The following is a 20440-nucleotide window of genomic DNA, read 5'->3' as shown; positions in this document are numbered from 1 at the left end:
TGGCACGATCACAGCTCACTGCAACTTCCGCCTCTCAGGTTCAAGTGATTCTCCTGCATCAGCCTCCCGAGTAGGTGGGACTACAGGTGTGCACCGCCATGCTCGGCTAATTTTTTTGTAGAAAATTGCAACTTTTATAATTATGTAGTCAGGCTTTCCCTCTAGCAATACATTTTGGCTTAATGTCTAATTTGTGTGTTATTATTGTAGACACATCAGTTTGATTCGTTTTTTTTTTTTTTTCCAGGAGCAGAGGAAGAATAGAGGGGTAGTATTTGCTTTACATACTTAAAAAAGCACTACTCTATACTTATTTTTTCACACAGCCTGGCATTTTTTTCTCTTTTAATTGTTGAGTATAATGCATTCATATCAATTATGATATTTTGGATTTCTCCAAATCATTGTTCTGGGATTATTTTGAATTATTCTTTCCTCTATTCTAATGTTTTCTTTTCACTATTTTGGTAATTATATTCATCAGTCTTATTTTTAGTAATTATATAGCTTTTAACCTTCATACTTCATACTTAATGGCATATGCAGTATGCCAATATACTTACCCTTGTCCTAAGTTATAAATGTCCTAAGAATGCTTTAGATCTGACTGCATCTTACAATTTTTATGCCAGCTTTGCCTAATATGTTGGATCTGCTTATTCTTAACTCCACACTAAAAAAAAAGAATTGATATCATTATTTCAATTTTTACTAATTTCCTGTATCTCAAACCTTCTACTTAGAATTAATTTTCAATAACCAGAGACCTACCTTATAATTTTTTTTCAGAATGGTCTGTTGGTATTAATTCTGGTAATAAATTAATTTGGCAATAAAAATTTCCAATCTTTTTTTTTTCTTTTTCTCTTTAATTCATTTTATTTTTGAGCTGCATTTCACATTTGCTGAGTTGCATGGGATTTTTCTCTTGATATATTGAGTATATATTTATATTGCTTTCAGGCTTCTGTTCTTGCTATCAAGAAGTTGGTAGTGCTTTCTAAGTGATCTGTCTTTTTTCTGTGGATACTTTTAAAGATTTTTCTGTCTTTGGTATTATGTACTCTCAGTGTGATATGGTGTGTGTGTATGTATGTGTGTGTGTGTGTGTGTGTGTACTTATTCCATGTGAGTTTTTTTGGGCTTCCTGATATGGAGTTGGTATTTTCAACAATTCTTGAAGTTGCCAAATATTATCTCTTCAAGTATTGCCAGATTTCTTTTCTCTCTGTTATTTCCTTCTAGAACTCAAGATAATTGGTATATGTTAGACATGTTCATGTTATTCTTAGTTTTAATTAACATCTCTTTTATCATTTACATTAATTTTGCTCTGTGCTACATTTCAGATATTTGGTTTGATACTCCAGTTCACTAACTTTGAGCTGCATTTAATCTGTTCTTTAACTTGTCTATTTTAAAATTTCATTTATTATTTTTACTTATTTCTAGAGTTTCATTTGATTCTTTCCAAGTGTGTTGGTCTTTTATAAAATCCATTCTTATTTATCCACAATTTATATTTTCTATTTTTATAATATATTATTGTTATTCAGTATTCTATGCCCAATAATTTCAACGTTTAAGTATTTTTGAGTCTAAGTCTGCTGTTTCTTTTCTCTTGTTTTCTGCTCACACTCATATTAGAGCTTGTGTATTTGTGTTTCTGTATCTGTAATTTTCAAATCTAAGCTCACATTTCTTAGAACTTCAATTCAGAAGGTTTTGAAGGCCATTGTTAAAGGTACAGTCTTCAAGACAGGATACGTATTTGCACTTAGGTGGTGCTATGGACTGAACTGTGTCTTCTTCACATTCCTATGTCAAAACGCTAATCACCAATGTGGCTGTATTTGGATATAAGGCTTTAGGGAAATAATTAAGGTTAAATGAGATCATAAGTATGGAACCTGATCCAATAGGAACACTGGCCTTATACAAAGAGAAAGGAAGAGAAATGTCTTTCTCTCTCTTCCTTCCGGTGTACAGAGGAAGAGCCATTGTGAGGACAAAGCAAGAAAACAACTCCCTGCAAGCCAGGAGTGGAACCTTTATCAGAAAGCAACTGTGCAGAACCCTGATTTTAGATTTTGTAGTCTTCAGAAAAGAAACAAAAATTATTTTTTTTTAAGCTACCCAACTTACGGTATTTTGTTATGGAAGTCTTAGCAGACGAAGACAGACAGCATTATCAACATAATGTCTTTTTAAATTTGATTTTCATTTTGAAAGATGTTTTCAGACCCGGGTTATATTTACAAGTTTTCAGGGCAAATGTAATGTCTCCATTAGGTACCAAATTCTAATCAAGCAAGTTCATTCCCAAGTCATAGTTACACTCAAGATAGAGCATTCTGGGAAAGAGAAGTAATTGTTGAGTAGCCCTTCCCATCATGAATGGAAACAGAAAACAAAAGAGTTGAAAATAGAAATAAAAGTAAGAAAATAAAGTGCAGTGGATGGAATATTTAGTGAAACAAAGAAAAAGAGTGACAGGAAGGAAAGAGAAAGAATTCTAAATGGAGATCATAACAAGGGAATGGAAAAAAAGGCTATAAAAAGTAGTACAGAAATTTGGCACATCCCTAAGAGAGTCAGTAATGGGTACACATTGAGCTACAAGAAGAAAAGGAAGGAAAGTTACTTATGTACAAGTTCTAGTTCATGCCCAGCACCGTCTATGCATATTATCAATGTTAGCTCATTTAGTCTTCTCAGTGGTGTTGTCAGGTAGATATTTTCGTCTTCACAATAGCCCACTACTTGATATTTTCTGAATCTAAAGTACACTGTTAAAAATGATAACGACTAGCCACGCATGGCTATTTAAATGAATAAAAATTAAATACAATGAAATTTAGAAAAATTAGAAAAATTTAGTTTCTTATCTATACTAGCTACATTTCAAGTGTTCAGTAGCTGCATGTGGCTGGCAGCTCCCTATCGGGATAGTGCAGACTGAGAGCATTTTCATTATCACAGAGACTAGCAGGCCAGCATTCGTCTAATGTGGTTCTTCAAATAAATTCTTAATAAATAATTTCTTATAATTCTGGCAAGGTATTGTATCTAGATGTTCTTTAATTTGCACGTTTTATGCATAGAAGAATATACATTTTATAGCAAGCTTGCAAAAAGTGTTTAGCGTGCTATTTAAAAAGTTAATATACTGTCTTAAAATACTTGAAAGGCATGAATAATTTAAATAAATTTAATTTGTTGCTAAATCAGGTAAGTGAACTAACATGTAAAAAGGCATATAAACTTAAGTGATCTGAGACAGTAATAAAAAACAAATACACACATATACACACCTACAAATATTTGACAGTTCTCAACCAGATTCCAGAGAAAAGGTAATTTCTTCAAAACATACAATATCTTTGTAGGGCTTAAAAATAAGACAGTAACCATTATTTGTTTCTTTAATGATGAATAATTCAATAAAGAAAAGTAATATATCCAGTCATAGGATTTTCGGCTGAATGGTCCAGACTGCTTTCCACAATGGCTGAACTAATTTACATACGTACCCAAAAGAAAACAAATCATTCAACCAAAAAGACTCATGCATTCCTACGTTCATCACAGCACTATTCACTACAGCAAAAACATGAAGTCAACCTAGCTGCCCATAAATGGTGAACTGGATAGAGAAAATGTGGTACATAGATACCATGGAATAGTATGCAGCCATAAAAAGAATGAAATAATGTTCTTTGTAGTAATACATATGCAGCTGGAGGCCATTATGCTAAGTGAATTAATGTAGGAACAGAAAACCAAAAACTGCATATTCTCATGTATAAGTAGAAGCTAAACAATGAGTACTCATGGACATAGAAGATGGCAACAATAGAAACTGGGAATTACTATGGTTGGGAACAAGGGGTGAAAAACTAGCTCTTGGGTACTATGATTATACTTGGGTGATGAAATTATTTGTACACCAAATTTCAGCATCACACAATATAGCCAAACCTATACATGTACTCCTTGAGTCTAAAATAAAAATCAGAAAAAGGAAACGTAATAGTTTTAAACTGAATTTTTTATTATTTTTATTTTAAACCTTTAATTATATATTATTAATTATAACCAGTATTTTCCCTCATTTAAGTGAGACGTGTTGTCCTTTCAACATCTTTTTGCTTTGCTACTCTATGATATTAAAATATCTAATGCATAATTCCAAAGAATATTTTCTCTTTACCATAATATCTGAAATCAAAGTTAAGAGATTTTAAGGGATACTTAAAGTAGCTCCCTCCCATCTCCTCTCTGTATATTTAAACACAGAGAATTCTGATGACAATAAAAAGATACATAAACATAATTGTATGGTATTTTCTATGATGAAATATATTTGACTTCCTTTTCACTATATTTAAGCAAGAAACTACAAAGTATCATCTGGTACAGAGGCCTTAGAAAATTATTGTGTCACAGTTTACTTTTCAAACTGATTGTTCAAAAAGAAAGTCTTCAGACTGTACAGAACATCAGGAATCATTACAAGAAGAAATTGCAAACCTTTTAAAGGAAAAAATCATTGTAAACTTCCATCAGGGGAAAGATACTGGGCAAGATGTTGTTAGCTCTCTAAACTCCAGAGGACAAGGCCAACTCTCATATCAGCAAATAAACAGATAATAACTGAGAAGTTCAAGGTGTCTCTAAAATCATTATTTTCCTCTTAAATCCTGTCGATTATCTTAAATCCTACAGACTACAACGAACTGAAATACTTATGGGGAAGAACATCAAGTATTAAATCTGTTCATGTCTGTAACTGGCATTCACAGAAAACTATCTCTAACTTTATTCTTTGTTTTGGCAATTCTTAAAGAATTTGTGATATCATCATGATGGCACTTGGGAATTGGAGGAAGAACAAAGATGGTGCTTTGTTGCTTAACGACACCATTCCTCTACCCATCCAAACCCAAAACTATGTGTCTTGGCTATTCTTTTTACCAAGAACTTATAAAGGATGAATCCTAAATTTTCTGGTTTTAGTCATAGAAAATCTGTAAATTTATTACCATAGTAGGATCTCAAATATACTGTTGTAAATCATCCAAATGCCAATATAAGGACAGACTGTAATACTTTATGCACCAGTTCTTGAAAATACAATATCCCTAGACATCTACCTACATGTTTTCTGAAATTCTTTAAGTAAACTCTGATTTTGGTTCTATTTAGAAAATGCTATATCTAAATACTCCAGAATGCTACGGAAATACTTTGAATTCCACACAGTGATTTGTTTTCACTTTATTTTTATTAAGGTGTATCATAACATCAGTAATGTGTACTAATCTTAAGTATAAGGCACAATGAAATTTTACATTTATCATCTGGGCACCCAGATTAAAATATGCAACATTTTCCGTACCCTAATATGATCTATATTTCCCCTTCCCAGTCAATTCCTCTTTCTAAGAGGTAACTACAAGTGAGACTTCAATCACCTTCCATTAATTTCACTTGTTTTAAAATTTCACCAATAGAATAACAATAAACACACTTTTTGTATCTGGCTTGTTTCACGCAACCTTAGGTTTTGAGTTTCATCCATGTTGTTGCCTATATAAGTTCTTTTTAAAATTTCTGGTAAGTATTGAGTATATTGTTTATCAGTTGGGGTGTTTATTTTTTTCACCCAAGAGATACATTTTTACTTTTAAAAATTCAGTTGTTTTGTGGGGGGGATGCTACATGTTTTTGATTAGACCTCTGATTCAGGAAATCTCACAGACTTGCAGATTTGACAATCCTATTTCAGGCAACTGTTGAAGCATCAATGATAGCTCTTTGCAGAGTTTTGATAGACTTCTCATTCAGTTTAACATGTCACCTTCAAGTTTCTCAAAACTTTTCCTTTGAATCCATCCCTCAAAAAGTTAAGAATATCACCATTCTTAACTAGTAGAAATGCATCCTCAACATGCCAGAGTCTATCTGGTATCAAAGCTATGACACATTGTTGCTTTATCTGTGTTTTTTCCCCACTAAACCAAAAAGGAGGGCCTATATATTTTTTCAATTTAAATTGCTAGTGTGGAGATCTCTGCTAGGTACAAAGCAGACACTCACAAATATTAAAGTGATATGGTAATAAAAATCAAACACATTTCAAAAGACTGTAATTTACTTCATATTACCTTAATTCATTAATTAATATGTTGAATGGTTGTATTTTTGGATTACTAAGGCTATCTGTGTATTTTACAGAAGTAACCATTTCCTTTTGAATCCTCAAACAGCTTTTGTTATAACTGCAATGTTTTTTACAGGAGGATTTTTAAGAGGCTTTCTGTATCAGAGAGAATATATGAAATTGGAAAGCAAAGGTAACTTTGAATATACATTAGACATATTCGATCCTTGAGAGAAAACCATCAACCAAAATTTCACTTGATTGGCCCAGGGCTTATACTCTGTAACTTTGTACATATTGCTACCAGGGCCTTATTGCATTTATAAAAGAAAGATAGATAACAAAATGTTGTTCTTTCCTGTGGCGAGAATGCTAAGCATAGATCAGTTAAGGTATCTAGGTGCTTTGTTCTAATCACAGTGAATGTTATGTTACAGAGAGTTATTATCCTGACTATTCTAATAGTGATTTAGAACTTTTCTTTCACATAGCAGAAATGACTTCTGATGGCACACTCAAGTGATAAAGGAGGTACTCATTCACTATCTGACTCACATTTATCAAGCCTCATCTTAAAGAGTTTCTTCTGACTCCCTATATATTTAAATCTGTTGAATTCTTGCTGAAATACACTGGTTGCAATTTCTGGAAGGAGTTGTTCACATGGTTACACACATCATTGGGAAGTTATTTGTGACTATTTAAAAATAATATTGTCTCAATGTAAAACATATTATTATTATTATTGTTTTTTGAGATAGAGTTTCACTGTTTGTGTCCAGTCTGGAGTGTAATGGCCTGATCTCAGCTCACTGCAACCTCTGCCTCCTGGGTTCAAGTGATTCTCCTGCCTCAACCTTTCGAGTAGCCGGGATTACAGGCGTGCACCACCACACCTGGCTAATTTTGTATTTTTAGTAAAGACGGGGTTTCACCATGTTGGCCTGGCTGATCTTGAACTCTTGAGCTCATATGATCCACACACCGGGGCTTCCCAAAGTGCTGGGATTACAGGCATGAGCCACTGTCCGGCTGTAAAACATATTATTAAAGAATATACTCATTCACTATCCTGAATCCATAGGTATCTTTAAACTTTGCATTTTAATTAAATGCTTTAGCTTTGCAAGCATATTCTCTTTCATGTGATACTATGTACATAGCTCAAGCATAGTGTCCCCTTGAGATTATAATAGTAATAATAAAAAGTAGTAGGGATTTTTACCTACAGCTAAAGTCAATTATTTTTTTCTCTCACTGTGATGGTCTTTTGCATCTTTCGATTTCAATTCCATGTGGATTTGGAGAAGGAAAACAAAAAGAAAAGAAAATACAGTGTTTGATCCCAATAGCAAGTCAAGAGTATACTTTGGCAAAATATTTCTATATAGGTATATTCTTAAAGTTACACAAATATAAGACCATCTTAGAAGAATTGCTTGAAATCACTTGTAAACCAAGCACTGAATTTCTGACTTCTGCAGCTGAAACAACAGCTGCTTCAAAGAGCATGCTCTTAAGACATGTGACATGACAGACATGTTTTTATTTATTTATTTTTCCCAGTATACCCTTTCTTTTCTAGACAAGTTAATGTTTAAGGTTCACTCTTGACTGAGAAAAAAATAATTCTTGAGATGCAGCTCTTGAGTTAAATAGATCATAGTGAAATGATCTGTTAAAGAACTGTCATTATAGAACTACAACAAAAGTACTCATAGACATCTTCACTTGCTAATAAAACCATATCCCCACAAGTACCTCACATTTTCACAATAAGCAGCCACCATCTAGAGACATGGTTCACTTTATAACCCAAAACAGAAACTTTTAAAAAGCAAGCACATCAAATACCTCCATCTTCGAGCCACAGCCAATTTCCTACAGCACTGGCTTTCTAAGTGTGGTTCTCAAACCAGCATTAATATAATCTGGGAACTTCACAGAAATGCAAATTCCCGGGCTCCATCCCAGACCTACTAAAGGATTCACAGGCTGGGGACAAATGATACTTTAAACAAGCTCATCGGGGGATTCTGATGCACACAAAAGTTTGTAAACCACTGTTCCATAGAAATATTGAACTAAAAGAATATGAAAATATCTGGAAGAAGAGTCAGTGGTCTATAAGTAAACCCTATATTAAGCAGAATCACCAGATTAAATCAATGTATTTAAAACTTTCCTGTTTGTCACCTCTTGTGAGAAAAATAAAGGACCAAATATGAAAAGTTTTATTTCTGAGAGAACTACAGCTGTAATGAAATGACATTCTATGCAAAGCTGAATCAATCATCCATAGAATAGAGAGGCAAAATGTATGCAAATGCCTACTAGGGGTGCATTAAAACCATAAAAATGTAGAAATGACTTCACTTGCACCTCACCATTTTTCAAGGCATTCCCTTTTAGACCTCTCTCTATCTTGTCCTCATTTGCATCCGCATGTACAGCTCTCATTGTTCTTAGTCTCCTGTGTTTCACATTCCTCACTTAAAAGACAGAACCCTTTGGAAAATTTCAATGATTACAATCTTGAAATGAGACTACAATAAAGTTATGTACTCGTAAGATGCTTTTAAATAGCTTATTTTTTCATCTTTGGATAGTGGCTCAGATACATTAGCTACCTACATAATCCATGAACGCAAGATAGAAATCTGTATATATGATACATATACGTATGTACCCACATGTTTTAAGATTCAAGTGTTTGGAAAATTAGAAGCTTCTCCTTAACCTGTATTGATATTGACTATAATTATTTTCTAAAATTAAGAGCCCTATACCTACCTGTAAATCTTTTCACCTATCATTTAAACTTTGTATTATTAGTGTTGATTTATAGTTTAGTTATTAATTTTTCTTCATAAGAATGTCATAATTGTGCATGCCTTTATGTTTCTCAGGAAAGGGTGTGTTTGGATGAAAGTAAAAGAAAAATAAAATCTTTCACTGTCCCTAAAAAAAAAAAAAAAAGATTCAACAAGTTTGTAGTTGATACAAGATTAAAAAATGGGCTTTAAAAGACATGAATGCAAAAAACTTTAAACTCAAAACCAAAGTGGTAGCAAACCAAAATTTGGCATGGCACTTTTGAGACCCAAACATTAAATTTAGAAGTGACAGTATGAAGTGGCAGCATGAAAAATAACAAGTGTTAAATGTTAAATCTTAATTTGATTTTCCTAAATGAAAGTAACCATGTGAGAACATCAGGCTCCAAAGATATGTCATTAGGCTCCAAATTTTCCTTATGTTGTAGAAGACACAGATTTGAAGTGATTGTACCATATTGCCCCTTTAAAAATGCAGATGTTGGTGTATTCCATGCCACCACATTAGTTGCTGTTACATGATAAAATGATAATGATCATTGCTGTGTATTAAAATGGTCACAGTATCTACACAAACACTAGGCTCAGCTGCAGAATCCCCCCTCCTCTTGTTCTTCTCTTACCTCGCCAAAATACTCTACCCCAATTTTTTGTGAAGACGCAAGGATTCTTCACCTTTTGTCAACACGTTAGATATTCTCCAGAGATCTTAATTCTAGTTTCATTCTACCCACTATCTCAGGAAAGATGTCCTCTACACTTGGATCTACCGGTTCTTGAGAGGATGCTGGGATTTTCTGTTAGTTCATGTATGAAGCTTATCAAGGAGTTCTGTTCTTACTAGGTGCAGGCCTGAAGCATGAAGGTGTAGGTTTAATTTAGAAGTTTCACAATAAGAACTCAATTGTTGGGAAATAAACATGCTGCTTTCTCCCAAACAACATTATAAGCAATACAATCAATGTGCTAATCACCATCTGTCTGATGTCCTTCTTTTATTTCTCAGTTGGCTCCAAATTCTGGGTAAGAGGGACTAATGGGAGGAATGGGAGTGTGATTAGGAACCCTCATAAATCTCAAACAAGGAAACAAAGTCAAAGTGAACACTGAAGGAAAGTCTCATTTGAAAGGCTCTCATCTCAGCGCCAATGCCTTTCTTTCCATTCAACTTCTTTTCTTTTCTTGTTAATTGTGGGAATCTTACCCTTTTGGATAAATTACTTCCCTCCCCCTTGAGCCATGTGGTTCCAGTGGGGGCTGCTAATACTGGTACCCATCTCTCACCTTGGACACGGGGGTTAAGTAAACCATGCTGTGACAACTGACATCCTTTATTAATAATATTTTATTGGGGAGGGGTTTACTTTCAGGTGGCAAAGCTGTGAAAATATGAATGGCTGGTCACCACTTCCCAAGCTCAAGGAGAAAAAGAAGCTAGCATGCAAGAAAAAGTGATGGGAAAAGCATCCTGGTGGCATCCGGTCCCAGCTACTCTTATCCCCAGTTACAAGGTTTCCATTCTCACTTTTATGGATTAATAAATGTGCCCACTTTAGTCCAAAACAGTGTGATCACTCATGATAGAAAAAAATTCCTGACTAATGAAACATTGCTCAACGAACTACATTCCAGATGGACTAGAGAGATAAATGTGAAAAAAAAAAAGTACTACAAAATGTAGTAGAAAGAAAAAACGTATACTTAACAAATCTCAGAATCAAAGAAAATTTTCTAAGCTTAAAATTAGAAGATGCCACAAGAGAGTATCAGATAAAATACGCAAAATAAATAACAGAAACTTCAGTTTGTCAAAAATCTCAAACAAAATAATAATTGGATAAAAACATAGCACAATATTTGCTGAAGTCTTCACGAAGGGTATACTTTGTAAAATGTTTATAAAATTGGTGAAGAAGAGCACGGAAGTCTCCAGTAGTAAAATGGGTCAATATATAAACAATTTACTAAGAGGAAACAATAAAATGACTAAAAAACAGTTTAAAAATTTATCACTGATAAAAAGAAATGCAAAATGAATTATAACCTTTAGTCAAATGTTTTTATTCTTTGTATATAGACATACATTTGAAATGAATACCTATACTCTTTCTATGAATATGTAAATTGCTGTTTGGGAAGCAGCTTAATACTTTTTTTGAAGAGGCTTTTACAATCTTTATCACATTTACTGTCTTATAATTTCATTTTTAGAAATTTAGTTTAAGAAAATAATTCAGAATTACCAGAAGAATTCATATGGCCAAATATGTCTGTAAAAGTGACAAACTAGAGGTAATTCAAATATATTACAATAAACGGCATTGTTAAATAAAATTTGGCACATCCATTTAATAAGTATGTTTTGCTATTAAAATAATGCTAATGAAAGTTTATAATGAACTTATAAATATGCTTCTGTTTCAATGTAAAGAAGAAAAGTATAATACTTCACATATAAAATTATTTTTACTAAATAAAATTGCACATATAACAAATAATGAAGCTAAATATACCCCCAAATATAGTGGTACATAATTAACTCTGGGTAGTGAAATCATAGGTTGTTTTGTTTGTTTGCTTGTTTCTTTTGCCTCTTATACTTTTCTTTTTCTCCAAGAAGTGTTAATTACCTGTATTATAAAATTGTTATTTGTAAAGGTTTAACACTTTGCTAACACTGTTTTTTAGACTTGCTTCTGAATTACAGAATTGGCTCTTTAGCGATTGATCACAGTGATCTGGGTAATCACAGTACATGTCAGGCTCTGCCTTTATATTCTCTTGCCTCACTCCTACACATATTTCATGCACTGCTACCTTTCTGTTGTGCTATTTTGTGACACAATATTTTGAGACAAAACCATTACTTACACGCAGATACTAAGTGACATTAGTTTATCTCCAACTGGGCAATGTAATTGCAACAAAACCCCCAGCTAACCAAAAACGAATAATAACTTCTGCTCACATAAAATGAAATGTCCATTTCACTAATCACAGGCTGTCTGGAACCTCTGTTCTCCATGGTAACTACCTGGCTTTCCTAGATAAGCATTTCTGATTCAAGAACACAATTGGCAGGCCTGCCTCAGCTTAATTGACCTAGTTTGGTGAAAGTTCTGCAGCCTGAATGTGACATGTCACTGCTAAAATAAAATTTCAAATGTAAGTATCAATTAAAATGCCTTTTCAATGAATGTTTTTGAATTTTAATATTGGTTAACATGTGTTTTTTTAGAGTCAGAAAAAGCATAGATAAAATGAGTACAAAGGAGGCCTGGGCTCTAGAAATAGTAATGTGAGGAGAGAGACACATGGAAATGCATTGTATTTTATTTTTATTTTATTTTTTGAGACAGAGTCTTCCTTTGTTGCCCAGTCTGGAGTGCAGTGGCACTATCTCAGCTCACTGCAACCTCTACCTCCTGGGTTCAAGCAATTCTCCTGCCTCAGCCTCCCAAGTAGCTGGGACTACAGGCGCTTGCCACCACGCCTGGCTAAGTTTTGTATTTTTAGTAGAGGTGGGGTTTCACCATGTTGTCCAGGCTGGTCTTGAACTCCTGAGCTCAAGTAATCTGCTCACCTCGGCCTCCCAAAGTGCTGGGATTACAGGCGTGAGCCACCGCACCTGGCCTGGAAATGCATTTTAAGTCCGTGTTAGTATTTTAGGAGAAAATAAGATATGTTGCTTGAGTGGTCATCAGATGAGACTGTCTCGTCTATTTCATACAGAGTTGGGGTTTCAAACTCCAGCACCACCTCTACCACCTCATCTCAAACAGCAGGTCCTCTCTTTCCTCCTTTTACCTTTCCTCACCTCTTGTATCTTTGCAATTGATTCCCGGCTTTCAATCCACCTTCCCTCTCTTATTTTATCTAATCCTACCCTGTAAATAACAATCAACAACACACGATTTTAAACTTTAAAATGCTTTGGTATTAAGTCAATTAATAAATATTCTCTGGGAAATTTTAAACAAGGGTCATCATTTGCGTAAGACTAGCATAGCTATGGGTTATGCAAAGTGGCTTACTAATAGTAAGAAGAAAAACAGTTTACCAGAATTTATCTTTACAAAGCAAGAGGTTTCAGAAAAATCCAGCTGAGACCTCAACTTCTAATCCACTCTGCCGTGACATTTGCATTTTATAATGGCATCTATAATATTTCACACTTCTATTTATTTCAAAATAGCATCTTAGTCATAAATACCATTTCTGCTCATCTCTTTGCTAAGAGAAAATTCCCACAAGAATTGAAAATGTTAAATTGCTATTTGGTTCACCCTCTACTATTATGAAGTCCTCCATGATTTCAGAATAAGTCAGAGGAAAAGGTCACAATTTGTATTAAAAGCCAGAACTGCATGAGGCAAATAGTATCTGCTGAGGATATTATTGTGTGCAAAAGATAGAATTTCTTTTGTCTACTTTCCTTTTTTCTAACATATATCATGTATATTATATACATATACATATATTTACACATACATATAAAAGTCAAGTATGCACACGAATATATTTATGTGGCCAGTTTTTAGTCAAACTAAAAATATTTTTAAACAAATACAAAATTTAAAATGTTAAGCACTGAGTTGTATCATCTAAATAACGAAGAAATACAAAGAAGAAATATTATAGATTTTTAATGAGGTTTATCATCTTATACTTTCAGATTCAGTAACTACCACAATACATTTTTTCCCCTGTCTCAGAATTTTCTTTGGTACTGTATCTTGTAAACGGTGCCATTTGAAAAGTTCTAAGCAAATGTTATCAGATAGAGAGACACTGACAGTTGGAATTCTTGACCATCAAGATACAACTGGGAAAGACCAATACAAGGGGCCTGACAATAAACAAGCCTCTAGGATTGCCCTCGTAAATTTGGACTCTATCCTTGGTGTAGATAACTGATACTGCCGTTGCACAAAATACAATGAAAGAGGAGGAAAATGAGGAAAGTTCCATGTATAAATCCATGGATGCCTACACTCTGGTCTGATTTAAGTTCTTTAGCAATGTTAAGCTCAGAATGATAATGGTGTTTTCCACAACATGTAACTCAATACTTTTTTTAAATTATTAATCACAGATAAATTTTAGATTGGCCAACATTCATAACTTTCCCATGATGTCTGTTTTTACCTTCTTTTACAAAGTAGCAAATACAAACTTCTATCTAAAAATAATCAGGTTCTACTGCTTCACTGGGACTTATGTCTGTGGGTGAATCTATGTCTTCCTCTCTAGCCAGCAGTTTCTTGGGGTAACAATTGCTAGTTGCTTCCTGAAATTCTTCCACACTTCATTCATATGACAATAATTGCCATGATGATGTGACAAATTTGTTAAGTTAAACTTATAATTGAAGTCCTCATCCTAAAAAAAATCATGGAGAATGCTGTTTAAATTGAAAATTAAGAAAAACTAAGTAAAATTTTGATTGTTTTATTTTTGTAAATGTGAAGTGTTAATGTTTTAATAAAACATCTTTTTTTAATACTTTCTGCTACTTTAGTAGAATATAACTACTAAATAATTAATGAGAATTTTAACGTAACTTCATCCATGGGCAAAAAGTCACTTTGAAGCCATTCTCTTCCACCCACCTTCCACAAAGCTGACTAACAAACCATTAAATCTGCTGGAATAAACCTTCAAGCAATAGTGACTCAGGTGCTTCCGTCAATGCCAGGGAGTGGTGGGTGGTAAATATTGCTGTTTGTGAGAGGTCCTTTTTGTTGTTGTTGTTAAACTGGGGTTAGCTTAAGAAGTTTCACTACAGCTAAAGTTGATCATAATGGAAACCTGTTAGGTTTTGCCTGTTTTTCTTTCCCAGGACACTACAGATGAGACCGTGAGCTTTTCATCTGTTCCTATCTGGAGCTGCTTTTTTTCTTGACTTTTTAAAACTCTCAGGATGTGTTTTGTCTAATTTTACAAACTCTGTTTTTATTTTGTAAACTCTAATTTGTTCCGATTTTATAAACTGTTGATATCTGAAGTGTAAACGATAACATTATCATTTATGTAACTAATACATTAACATTATCATTTATACTTCAGATAGGTCCAGTTTTTAAGACTTTTAGTGCCACTAAACATTCTATTTTGGTGATACCTTAACTGCCAAAATAAAAGTTACTAAATATTTTGTCTTAAGAAAACCAAAACAGCTGAGTGGACACTGTAGTGTTCGCCTATAGTCCCAGCTACTTGGCAGGCTGAGGAGGGAGGATTGCTTGAACCCAGGAGTCCAAGGCCAGCAACATAATGAGAAGGAAAAGAAAGGAAAGACAGAGAGAGAAGGAAGGAAAGAAAGAAAGATGCCAAAATAGAGAAATAGCAGGAGGGAAATAAGGAATGGTAGAATCAAATTTCCGATGCCTTGGCTGAAAATGTATGTTGGGAGGAAAAGGGAATTTCACTGAATTACAGATAAAATAAAGCTTAGACAATTTTATTAGAAAAATGTAGGCAGGCCTGATATTGAGAAAGCTTTACTATAACAGTAATGATTCAGATTTATTTAATGCTTACTGTTTACTAGACACTGTGAGTTACATGGATTATGTCATTTTATATTCACAACAACTTAGTAGCTCTGTGTGACATTAATTTTATGTGTCCACTTGACTGGGCCATGGGATACCTTGATAGCCAGTTAAACATTATTTCTGAGTGTGTCTGCAAAGGGATTTCCAGAAGAGAATAGCATTTGAATTGCTAGACTGAGTATAGCAAATGACTCTCCCCAATGTGGGTGGACATCATTTAATCTGTTGAGGGTCTAAATAGAATAAAAAGGTGTAGGAGAGCTGAATTTGCTCTGCCTGAATACTTGAGCTCACATATTGATCTTCTGTCTTTGGTGCTCCTAGTTCTCAAGCCATCAGACCCTGGTGTGAATCTACATCATCAATATGGGCTTTCTTGGGTCCCCAGCTTGCAGTTCACAGATCCTGGGACTTCTCAGCCTCCATAATAGCATTAACCAATATCTTAAACTAAAACTCTTCATTCATGGCCGGGCGCAGTGGTTCAAGCCTGTAATCCCAGCACTTTGGGAGGCTGAGACGGGCGGATCACAAGGTCAGGAGATCGAGACCATCCTGGCTAACCCGGTGAAACCCCGTCTCTACTAAAAAAATACAAAAAAGTAGCCGGGCAAGGTGGCGGGCGCCTGTAGTCCCAGCTACTCGGGAGGCTGAGGCAGGAGAATGGTGTGAACCTGGGAGGCGGAGCTTGCAGTGAGCTGAGATCCGGCCGCTGCACTCCAGCCTGGGTGACAGAGCGAGACTCCGTCTCAAAAAAAAAAAAAAAAAAAACCAACTCTTCATTCATATATCTATATAATATGTAGTTATATATTATATATAAATAGCATATATTACATATATAATACATAGCTTCCTATATATACACATATACACATGTATATATACATATTGATTCTATTTCTCTGGAGAAACCCTGACTAATACATTCAGGTAGTTTTGGAAGCAGAGGCTGACATACGTTAGGTATAAGTCCACAGTGCCTGATTCAAAACTTCTGAAACCAACTAGACACGGTGGCTTATACCTGTAATCCTAGCACTTTGGGAAGTCGAGGTGGGTGGATCACCTGAGGTCAGGAGTTCGAGACAAGCCTGGCCAATATGGTGAAACCCTGTCTCTTGTGAAAATACAAAAATTAGTCAGGCGTGGTGGCGCACACCTGTAATTCCAGCTATTTGGGAGACCGATGTAGGAGAATCACCTGAACCTGGGAGGCGGGGGTTGCAGTAAGCAAAGACCATGCCACTACACTCCAGCCTGGGAGACACAGCGAGACTTCATCTCAAAATGACAACAACAACAAACAAACAAACAAACAAAAAACTAAACTTTTGAAACCAAATGAGCTTTGGAAGTCAAAATTTTTGTTTTTCCAGAGTGGAAAATAACCCTTACACTACCTATCACAGAGGTAATGGGTAGAGGAGTTACAATTCAAACCCATATTTGTCTCAACTCAAAAATACTGACTCAACTCTCAGACTTTGATTTCAATTTATTTGCTTGTTAGTCAATGTCTTGCCTCAATTCTGCCAAACTGTTTTATTATCCTGGTTGGTTCTCTCTAAATAATAATTACTCAGACACTCTCCTTCCACCCTCAGATTTCCTCAGGACAACGCACAGCATGAATATTTGGGTAACACAACCAGAATGCTGTATTAGAATATTATATACGTCTGAATTCTACAAAGCTTCCTGTCATCAATTGTATTTAAGAGGAAATTAAAGAACAAAAATGAATTATATCTACTCATATTTGAATACATAAATTACCTTCATTTACTTAATTTTTAATATACAGAATCCTAAATATTAAGCAGTATCAGTCAAAAATAAAACTATAAAGTGAAGAAATGAGTTGCAAATACTATACAGCCTAGACACCAATAAGTAACATAGTTTAAAAAACATTTCTAGCATGACTCTAAAATTGTTTGCAGCCAATATGGTGTTGAGAGAAGCTGAGTGGTGGGAGAAGCTGAGGCAGGGCTTGCATGCCTGACATAATGTAAAAGAGTGTTGGAAAATGTCCGGGCCAAGGTCTAAAACCTCTTGTGGCCTTTGGAACACCAAGCTCTATGCTAAAGGGTGGAAGGCTGTGCTGATGCACCAAAATCTAAACCCGGGGCATAAAACCCCTCGTGGCTTGGAGAGAATCCAGGGCTCAAGGCATAAAACCCCTCACGGCCTCTGGAATGTGTCTAGACTTGCTGGATCCTTGCTCCTTGCTCTCCCAGGATCAATTGCATCTTAAGTTAAAAGAACCTGCTCTCCATTATCTCAAGTAGCAGAATATGTTCCATATGCTTCAAAGGAAATGCTAAACTGTCACAGCTGTAAATCATGCACTTGCCCTTTCCACCCCCACATTGTCACCACCTGTTTCTTAGCTTGATCACCAATAAATAGTCTGGGCTTCTGGAGCTCGGCGCCTTCACAGCCTCCATACTTGCGTTGACCCCCTGGACCCACTTTCTCCTTCAAACTATCTTTTCTCATTCCTTTGACTCTCCGGACTTCATTGCCCCCACAACCTGGTGTTGAGTCTGATCACCCCAACACATTGTGAAACCTTATCTCTACTAAAAATACAAAAAAATCAGCCGGTTGTGGTGGTGCATGCCTGTAATCCCAGCTACGCAGGAGGCTGAGGCAGGAGTATCGCTTGCACCCAGGAGGCAGAGGTTGCAGTTAGCTGAGATCGTGCCATTGCACTCTAGCCTGGGTGACACAGTGAAACTCCATCTCAAAAAATAAAAAATAAAAAAATTGTTTGCTGTGGTTATGTATGATTTAGGGTGAAGAAACTTTGCCACATAATGCAACAGAAATTGAGATGGACTAAAAGGCAGAATATGAAATCCCTTTGTTTCCATTTGTGGTTCCAACACTTACGTATCATGTGGCCTTGGACAAATCATTTATTTTCTCCCTAGTTTTCTTGTTTAAGAAACAACCATCAGCAATAGAACTATCAATGTTACAGGATTCTGAGATGTTGAAAATAATAAACAAATCAAGAAATTAATAATATCATAAAATGTATCTCCTTTTAGAATTTCATTACTTATTATAATAAATACAGCAAATGTGTATAAGCTGAATTTTTTTCTAGCATTACTTAAAAAATGAAAATGAAATGAAAAGGCCACAAATGCCAACTTCAGACATATTCATGAGTAAAGAAAATATGCTTGGTGTGTTTATCTAGGAAGTAAAATAGTAATGGCACCATTACTATACCATACAAGTTGACATTCTACCTTAAATCTTACATGAGCACATTCTTCAATACAGTAATAAGAAAAAGTTTAGGTATTTCACTTTTATCATAACATCTCCTCACAATGACTTTTCCATTTAAATTGAGACTTAAAAACTCCCTAAAATCCTAGTGATAATCAATGTGCATAATATAAATGTAGTTTTATTTAAAACTGCCATGCTGCAAATTTTTGAACAAAATTTCTTTTGAAGCAGATCGAGAAAATTGCCAAATAAAGCTACATGCTATATTTTCTTGTTGATAAAGAAAGGCAGAAATGTTGGCTATGCATCTATTATGAGTAATGCACTGTACTGGTTGCTTAATCGTCATTGATTGCATTAAATCATCACAACAGGATTTGATGAGTTTTATCGGTGCTACTGTTAAAAGTAAAGAGGCTCAGAGAGGAAATTCCTCCATGACGATTACATGGCTATCTCCCGGAGTGGCTAGGATTCCAACCCTGATATACTAGGTCCCCAAACACAATTTCTTTGCATTCTGCTAACAGTGATTTTTTGCATGTGCTTATTCTTCCACCCAGTAAGACCTTTTTCTTCAAAGGTGTCAAAAGATTTAGGGATATCTAAGTCTTCCAAGAATTTTAATAATTTTTAATGCTTGTTCTATATAGATGCTATAAGATACCAGAATATTGTAAGATATTAAAGAAAAGCATTTCTTACTTCAGAGAAAAATCATGGGAGCTACCTGCTTAATAATTAATACAGAAACAGGAAAATGAACCAACCATATGAACATAAAAATGGCATACATCTTTTCCAATAATCTTAACTTCTTTCACTTCCCCTTTTTATGGCTGGAAAAAAGTAAATACTATCTCCAAGTAATATGTTCAAGGGAAATGCACATGTATTTACCAAGAACAAAGTAGTAAACATTGTCTCTATGGGTTACCAGAAATTACTTATTTCACGGCAACCATATTGCACTCAGAGTTGCCTCATTTCTACTAAATGAACAATAAAATCACACTTCTAAAAAGAATGTCTGGAGCTTGAGCAATAACTGTAAAATTAAGGAGACTTCAGTGGGACCAGATGTTTGTAATTACATTTAAACTGCTGCGAAGGCATTGAAAAATTGGCTGAGGGAAGGAAATAAAACCTGAGGCTGATCAATAGTCAGGAGATTACTCTTCATACAGTCCAATGTGAACTTTTTGGCAGATCATTATCATAAATTACATTGATCTTCAAAAAAGCATTTAGATCATATTAGATGAGTGAAATAGTACCTTCTTGTGATTTTTTTATAAATAGTATTCGGGTTCAACTAAAACTGTTTACCTTCATACGTATTCCTCTCTTGACTGGGTACCCTAACAAAACATCTTTAATGATACTACTACTAATAATCTCTTATTAGTAATACTATTTTATAATTAATACTATAAATTAAATTTTTCCAAATAAATATTTATTGGATATAAATGAATGTGTCAGCTAGGACTATGCATCAGGCTGTGTTCTAAGAGGCATATATTTATCTGATTCTGACCACAGCCTTTTGAGATAAGTGGTACGATTATCTCCCTTACAGAGGCAAGCTCTGAATCCCAAGAGAGATGAACAACTGCAGA

The 20440-nt window shown here is 34.7% G+C and overlaps 1 protein-coding gene and 1 long non-coding RNA gene across 19 annotated transcripts in view; one reads left to right on the top strand and one right to left on the bottom strand.

The window, feature by feature from the left end:
* Positions 1–4118, top strand: part of LOC139362289 (uncharacterized) — a 39884-nt gene extending 35766 nt beyond the window's left edge. The window contains exon 6 of the long non-coding RNA XR_011620856.1: positions 248–4118. This is a non-coding gene — a long non-coding RNA (uncharacterized lncRNA). The remainder of the gene's footprint in view (positions 1–247) is intronic.
* MARCHF1 (membrane associated ring-CH-type finger 1) overlaps positions 1–20440 on the bottom strand; it is an 833115-nt gene that overhangs the window by 264359 nt on the left and 548316 nt on the right. The gene's annotated exons all lie outside the window — the stretch shown is intronic.

This window comes from Macaca nemestrina, chromosome 3 (genome assembly GCF_043159975.1).
Source record: "Macaca nemestrina isolate mMacNem1 chromosome 3, mMacNem.hap1, whole genome shotgun sequence".
NCBI classification, from domain to species: Eukaryota; Metazoa; Chordata; class Mammalia; order Primates; family Cercopithecidae; genus Macaca; species Macaca nemestrina.
This window is presented reverse-complemented; position numbering and strand designations above follow the sequence as displayed.